Source organism: Perna viridis, chromosome 9 (genome assembly GCF_037379345.1).
Source record: "Perna viridis isolate PV_CMFRI_1.1 ecotype Kerala chromosome 9, ASM3737934v1, whole genome shotgun sequence".
Lineage (NCBI taxonomy): Eukaryota > Metazoa > Mollusca > Bivalvia > Mytilida > Mytilidae > Perna > Perna viridis.
In genome coordinates, this window is record NC_142453.1 from 18,012,633 (window position 1) to 18,020,506 (window position 7,874).

A 7,874-nucleotide genomic window follows, 5' to 3' on the forward strand; every position below is an offset into this window, starting at 1 on the left:
TTGGCTTCCCGATAGTTATATGCTGAATTTTGTCACCAATTGCTTAAGGTTTCCGTGGTGTAGTGGTTATCACATCCGCTTAACACGCGGAAGGTCCTGAGTTCAATCCTCAGCGGAAACAAATATTTTTTTTGGCACCATGGAAAAAGAAACCTTATGATCAAGAAAGAATTTTAAGTGTATTGCCACAGTTTTGACTTAGATGCAGAATGTAAATTAAATACTTGTTTCATTCTTCAAAAAGGCAGTATGAACGATGTTAAAAGAAGCCAATTTCTACTTGAAATGTCATACTAACAGATTTCTTACATGACTGGCTTCAACGGCAAAGCACATCTATAGGAATGGTATGGAAGTTGAAGCCAAAAAATGTAAATGAATAGAATTCCAATTCTTAAAAATATCAGTGCGTCGTGACTTCCGGTTTCCGGTTTGAGACGACGGCCACGTTTTCTGAGCTGGGTGAAAAATCGAAAAGTTTTTCTCGTTTTTACGAGTCATCCGCACATGTGGATATTCTTTTATTGGATTATTAACCTTAACTGTGATATTAAATAAGTATTTGTGCTTTTTATCAACCTGAACTGTGTTTCCTCCCTCCACCATGTCGGGTGGGAGGGGAGGTCGAAAAACCCTGAAAGAACTTACTGTGTTTGTTGATGTTGGAGACAATAAATCTGTATCAGCCGGTGCTGTTATTAAAAGTGTTGAAGAAGCAGTCGGAGAAAGAACAGTTGCTGCGTGTGTACCGAAAAGTGGAAACGGATATGAAATTACTTTGTTGGATTACGATGCTTTGGAACTTATCTGTGACACTGGATTTAAAATCAAGAACAATACGTTTAAACCAAATGCCATTTTCTCAAAAGAGAAGCTGGTAAGTTTTTTGAATGTTTCATATTATGTAACTGATGAAGAAATTACTAAAAAGCTAACAGATGCAGGCTTAGAACTTGTTACTTCTCTGAAACGCAGGATGTACCCTGGCACCTCGGTGGCGGATGGTACACGTTTCGCAGTAGTCAAATTCCCTGGTGAAATACAGAGCTTACCATATTCAATGAAGTTCTCAACTGGCATAAACTCTTTCGAATATATCCGAGTTGTACATGACAACCAGAAAAAGGTATGCACGAAGTGTTATGAAAGTGGTCACGTCTACGCCAACTGTCCAGAAAACCGATGCTTTAAGTGTTATAGAACTGGTCACCTAGCAAAGATGTGTAACACGCCACCGTGTAAAACCTGCAACAAATACCCCCACAAGTGTAACTGTACCCCTTGGGGGGAACATTCACGGCCAGAAGCCGAGATTGATGAGGCAGAGCTATGGCAGACGAAAGGCGGAGATACGACCTCGGATGATAATACAGAGGAGGCAACATTGATGACAGCTAATGATGATACAGTCGACACTGGTAGCGGTGATGTGCAGGACGACGATGATACACTTGACATTGAGGACATTTCAGATATTGAAACAGACAATTGTGTGAATCTAAAGAACATTATGAAAGAACCAGTTTCAAATATGGACACTGACAGTGTTGGTAATATTGATACTTGTAATAAATTTGGGGGGTCTGGGTTTCTCGGGCATCAAGGGACAGCCTCGGATTCTAGTATTCCTCTTTTTACTACAGATTTCGCATGTAAGTCTGATGATAAAGACCAAAATGACTCCGAGTCTGTCCTAGAACTTGAGAAAGATAAGTCTGATGAAGATTGTGAAAACCTTAAGAAAATTTGTAAAATGGGGTCAGGCCATATTCGAAGAAGAAAGATGGTAACAGGTCCTTCACTTACTGCTGAGGACATTAAGAAGTTGAAACAAAATCCTAGACACAAACTTTCCTGTTAAGACTCCACCTTCATCGTCCTAAACCCTTTAGTAGCCTTCCTCCTTATTACGATGGTTAATATTGTATCAATTAATGTCAATGGTCTTAGAGATTTGCATAAATTTGAACTGTTTAGTACATATTGTGAAGAGAATAAGTTTGATATTATTGCTATTCAAGAAACTTTTTGGGACGAGTCCGTTCAAAATAATTTAAGTAAATTATGGAATGGCAAAATATATGCCGAATGTACCGAAACCCATAGGCAAGGTGTTGGATTTTTAATTTCAAATAGATTAAAAGATAATGTTTCTTATGTAAAAAGTTTTGACGGCAGGTATCTACATATTAAGTTAAAAGTTGACGATAGAGAATTGGATATAATAACTTGTTATGCTCCAAATGTCGTGAAAGAAAAGGTTGCCTTTTTTGAGAAAATATCAAAAAATATCCCCATGTCAGAAAATACCATTTTACTCGGAGATTTTAACAATTCATTATCTAAACTCGACCGCCCAGAAAGGTCAGTTCATATAGAAGATAATGCTTTTAAATGTTTAGTACAATTATGCGAGACCCGTGATATTTATGATATTTGGAGAGCTAGAAACCATTCAGTCCGTTGTTACTCGTGGCGCAGAGTTATTAGTGATAAATTATGCCAAAGCCGTATAGATTTCATTTTTATTTCTAGAGTTTTGTCACAATTTGTCAAAAATGTTTATTACAAACACAATACGTTTAGCGACCACTCCGCCGTCGTGATGCGTGTCGACTTTGTAGATGTAGAGCGTGGCCCCGGCCTCTGGATTTTCAACAACATGTTATTAGAAGACGTTATGTTCACTGAAAAAATTCGTACTTTAATCGAAAATGAAAAGAAATGTCACTTATATAATAGTGAACCGCTGGTGTGGTATGATAATTTAAAATTCAAAATTAAGCAAATTTCAAAGCTTTTTGCTACGAATAAAAGAAAGGCTGAAAAGTCAGAATATTTTAAACTACAGCGTGAATATGAAAAAATGTCCATCCAAGCCGCAAGTAATATAAATTTTAATGTTACTAAGTTTGAAGAAACCAAAATGAAACTTAAAGAGTATGAACATGATATATGTAAAGGTGCCATTCTCAGGTCCAAAGCCCATTGGGCGATCGAAAGCGATCGGAACTCTAAGTATTTTCTTGAATTAGAAAAGTTTAGGCAAAACAATAACTGTATAAAAGAACTCAAAACTCCCGACGGTAACTTACTCACAAACACCGACGACATTTTGAACGAAATCCACAGATTTTATAAAAACTTGTACTCTTGTACTGAAATTAATAAGGATAAGGCAGCGGAGATACTTGACTATATTTCCGAAAAAATTACAGAAGAAAACATGCGAATATTGGAATCTGAGGTAACTCTAGACGAGATTCGTTCGGCCCTTTTCGGGATGGCTAAAAATAAGTCACCTGGTCCCTGCGGTTTAACAGTTGAGTTCTTTTGCAAATTTTTCGATTTATTCGGTGAAATTTTTATGAAGATTTTCAAAGTTATAGAAAATGAACAAATTCTTTCTAGATCTATGCGCCATGGTGTGATAAATCTTGTTTACAAAAATAAAGGAGATAAAAATAATCTTAAAAACTTTCGTCCAATTTCATTACTTTGCGTCGATTACAAAATTCTGGCAAGAGTTATGTCGAATCGCCTAAAAATCGTTCTGCCTAGTATCATCTCCGAAACGCAGACATGTTGTGTAACCGGTCGCGATATCGCGGATACAACGTCCAGCATACGAGACATTATAGAAGTCATTGAGAACGACAACTTAGAAGCGTATTTGATTAAGGTTGATCAAGAAAAAGCATTCGATCGAGTCGATCACGAATATCTCTATCTTGCTTTGGAAAAATTCGGATTCGGGCCAAATTTTATTCGTTGGATAAAAATTTTTTATAATGACGTAAGCGGCAGTATTAAATGCAACGGATTCCAAACTAAATACGTAAAAATTAGAAACTCAATTAAGCAGGGTTGTCCCGTTTCTGCTCTCCTGTACGTCTTGGCCGCTGAACCTCTCGGACAGGCTATAATTAAAAACAAAAATATTGTAGGTGTTAAAATTCACAATTCAGAGAAAGAGGGTAAAGTTTTTCAACATGCCGATGATACTAATATATTTACTTCCGACAAAGAGTCTATAGGTGAAGTGTTTGAGGTCCTTGACTTATACTGTCAGGCTTCAGGTGCTAAAATTAATAAAGATAAATCAGAAATTATGTGTCTCGGAGCCGGAAAATTATCGGATCAAGAATTGTATAATCTAAAACTTAAACGAAGTGAAAATGTTACAAAAGTTTTAGGTATTTACGTTGGTAAAGATAAAGTTTCTTGTGAATATCTTAATTGGAGAGACAAAATTCAAACAATTAAGTCCATTCTCTCCCTTTGGAACAAGCGTCAGCTAACCCTCCACGGTCGCGCAACTGTCGTCTCTACTTTGATCATGTCGCGTTTATATTATACGCTAACAGTTTGTCCCCTGCCTGAAATTATTAAAGTTGAACTCCGGTCAGCAGTTTTAAATTTTTTATGGAAAGGGAAACCACCTTTAATTAAATACCAGTCAATTGTAGGTGCAAAGGCTAATGGTGGCTTAAACATACCAGATATTTACTTAAAAATGCAAGCATTTAGATTAAAATTTCTTAAAAAATATTTAGACCCTAATTGCACTGCTCTTTGGAAGAGTGCATTTAGCTATTTCATTACAAATATCAATAATCTTGATGTTGCCGAAAATATTGTCCATTTGGTTTTAAATAACAGCCAGCTTAAGCAACTTCCGGTATTTTATCAAGAAATGATGGAATCATTCTACAGAATCAAACATAAAATCAGCTTCAAAATAGAACCTCACCAGATTTATAATATCCCAATTTTTTGTAATCCAGAGATTAAGTATAACAATAAAATGCTCCTCTTTCAAAATTTCATAGATGCAGGCTTGTTTCTAGTAAAGCACATATCCTATGAAGTGGTACCAGGTTTTCTAAATCCGAATGCAATAATCGAAATAATCCAATCGCATAATCCAGATGAGAATGCCGAACACATAGCGTTATCCTTACAAAAGATTCTCGTTTCGATTCCTTTAGAATGGCACAAACACGTAAAAACTGTAAATAATCCCCAAGGTGACAAAACCCCGATACTCAAAATTATCGACGAAAATGACAAAGAAATTTTCTTCAATACATGTACAACTAAGAATTTCTATTCAGTCATTTTATCTTTATCGTGGGAACAGCCTACGGCCGAGAAGAAGTGGGCGGAGTTTTATCCTGAACTAGAATTTACACGCTTATACTCGCTTGTCAATCAAGAAACGTTAACGCCTGATTGCCGATGTTTGTACTATCGCATGATACATCGCTCTATATTTACCCTTGAAAAATTAAATAAAATAGGTACTGTAGATAATGAGATATGTAAGTGCTGTAATCAATCAACAGAAGACTTGTCTCATCTGTGGGTCACTTGTTCATTTCAGAAACCACTTCACAACTATTTAAAGGATTTATTATTTGACATGTTTAGGAATTGTTCTGCAGATATTGTGAACTCTATAGACTACGAACAACTTATCCTACTAGGTTATTTGAATACTTCAAAGCTTATAAATACATACTTTTTGAACTACATGATTTGTGTAGCTAGACTTGTCATTTATAAATCACGTAATCTGAAAGTGTTTGAAAACAAAAATATCGAAACAGTCCGTTTTTTCAAATATACAATTCAGAGATACATTGAATATGCTTTTGCTTTATATAGAGTGAAAAACAAAATGAACCAGTTTTATAAATATTTTCTTAATAGAAATCCACTCTTACGACTAGAAATGGATTCACTTGTGTTTCATTTTTGATTTTTAACATATGAGTGAAAGGAAAATGTTCTTGCCTAATTATTGTGATTAGTTGTAGACATTGTTTATATAAATACAACTTGATACATGTACAACTGTGTTTGTATGCAGAAAGCATTGTTATCTATTTTTATTTCTTCATTTCTTCTAACATGTATTGGCTAACTTTGGTTAAATACAAAATTAAGTGTATCAAAAAGACATGAACTTATGTTCACGTTCATATATATCGTCATGCTTAAATATATACATATACATATATTCGTTGAACTTGTAAAACCGGGTATTGTCCGGTTAAACACAACCTTGTAAATATTAATGAATAAAATATTTTTACAATGAAAAAAAAATCACATCCGCTTAACACGCGGAAGGTCCTGAGTTCAATCCTCAGCGGAAACAAATATTTTTTTTGGCACCATGGAAAAAGAAACCTTATGATCAAGAAAGAATTTTAAGTGTATTGCCACAGTTTTGACTTAGATGCAGAATGTAAATTAAATACTTGTTTCATTCTTCAAAAAGGCAGTATGAACGATGTTAAAAGAAGCCAATTTCTACTTGAAATGTCATACTAACAGATTTCTTACATGACTGGCTTCAACGGCAAAGCACATCTATAGGAATGGTATGGAAGTTGAAGCCAAAAAATGTAAATGAATAGAATTCCAATTCTTAAAAATATCAGTGCGTCGGCCGGGAGTCGAACCCGGATCGATTGCTTGGAAGGCAACCATGCTAACCGTTACACCACCGACGCTATACATCCTTTCTTAATGCTTTTAATACTTATAAATACGACATATTTCTGTTTGTTCGCTCTTGTATGATTGAATTAAAATTTCTGAATTGAAATTGGAATTTGAATATGCAGGTATGCCACCGTGGCTTTCACCTCAATTATGATTCAGTTTAAAGGACAGTGGTAAAAAAAAAAAATAACTAGTTCAACTTTTTATAAGTATATAGTTTTAACATAAATCATGGTTGATATCCCCATTTTTACTTCTTAGAATGGTACAGCAGTTCATTCGAGAAAAAGAAAAAAATCTTTACCTTAGAAAATCAAAAACCAAAAAGAGTGCGTCGGCCGGGAGTCGAACCCGGATCGATTGCTTGGAAGGCAACCATGCTAACCGTTACACCACCGACGCCTTGGAAACAATATGAATATTTTTCCTCTAAAAAATGTCCTTATCGCCACGTATGTATATTGACATCGCCCCAGGGCAATCTAGCAAGGAATAAACAAAATGAAGATTGTGGTAGCTCAAATTCAGATTTATTACGACCGTCTTTATTCGTTTATTATAAAAATGAAAACTTCAGATAAACTGATTATCGGCTTGCTTGGTGTCTGTAAGTGGAATTATAGCAATCTTGTGCACACGTGTTATGTAAAGAGTTCAGTGTTTATATCGCTATGTATATTTATCAACGTGCAGACGTCAGCTTAAATTCTGCTCATGCATATGCATACTTATAAAGCACAGTTGGTTAACAAAATGAGTTGAAAGCAACGTACGGTAGTTTGAAAACATTGAGGAAATATTTAAAACGGAACTTCAAAATGAAATGTGCCTGGCAGCCACATTTTGACACTATATATGAATCAAGTGTATAATTTTCCGAACATTCGCTGCTGTAATGAATGATGTTTTGACATGAAAAATTAGGGCTCGTCCGGGAGTCGAACCCGGGACCTCTCGCACCCGAAGCGAGAATCATACCCCTAGACCAACGAGCCTGGTATTAGAACTAGTCGAATAGAAGCAATATAAACATAAAGTTTGCTGGGAAAGCATAATAGTATATATTGTTTTCTGTTAAACAGGAAAATGCATTGCGGTATAAGTTTTTGTTATATGTATATTTCTCGAGTATACTACTAATAACCGTAATATGTTGTTCGAGTAAATCCAATGACAGTTTAAAGTGAATGTCGCATAGGTACATATGTATATATGCTTTTGGAAGTGTTAGCTGCAGGCACTGAGAGTAAAATCTGATTACAGTTTGTGAAGCTATCATAAATTTACATTCGTGTAAACTGTCGCTAATTCTTTCATACGCAAAATAGTGCTCAGTTTAGAATTGGCTTCCCGATAGT

General features: G+C 35.4%; 4 non-coding genes across 4 annotated transcripts; 1 reads left to right on the top strand and 3 right to left on the bottom strand.

The window, feature by feature from the left end:
• Positions 1–48: 48 nt before the first annotated feature.
• Trnav-aac (transfer RNA valine (anticodon AAC)) lies at positions 49–121 on the top strand. The gene has a single exon. It is a non-coding gene; the product is annotated as a tRNA-Val (tRNA).
• A 6,331-nt stretch (positions 122–6,452) lies between these two features.
• On the bottom strand, positions 6,453–6,524 carry Trnag-ucc (transfer RNA glycine (anticodon UCC)). Its single transcript has one exon. It is a non-coding gene; the product is annotated as a tRNA-Gly (tRNA).
• A 322-nt stretch (positions 6,525–6,846) lies between these two features.
• On the bottom strand, positions 6,847–6,918 carry Trnag-ucc (transfer RNA glycine (anticodon UCC)). The gene has a single exon. It is a non-coding gene; the product is annotated as a tRNA-Gly (tRNA).
• Positions 6,919–7,439: 521 nt separating this feature from the next.
• On the bottom strand, positions 7,440–7,511 carry Trnap-cgg (transfer RNA proline (anticodon CGG)). Its single transcript has one exon. It is a non-coding gene; the product is annotated as a tRNA-Pro (tRNA).
• Between the last annotated feature and the right edge of the window lie 363 nt (positions 7,512–7,874).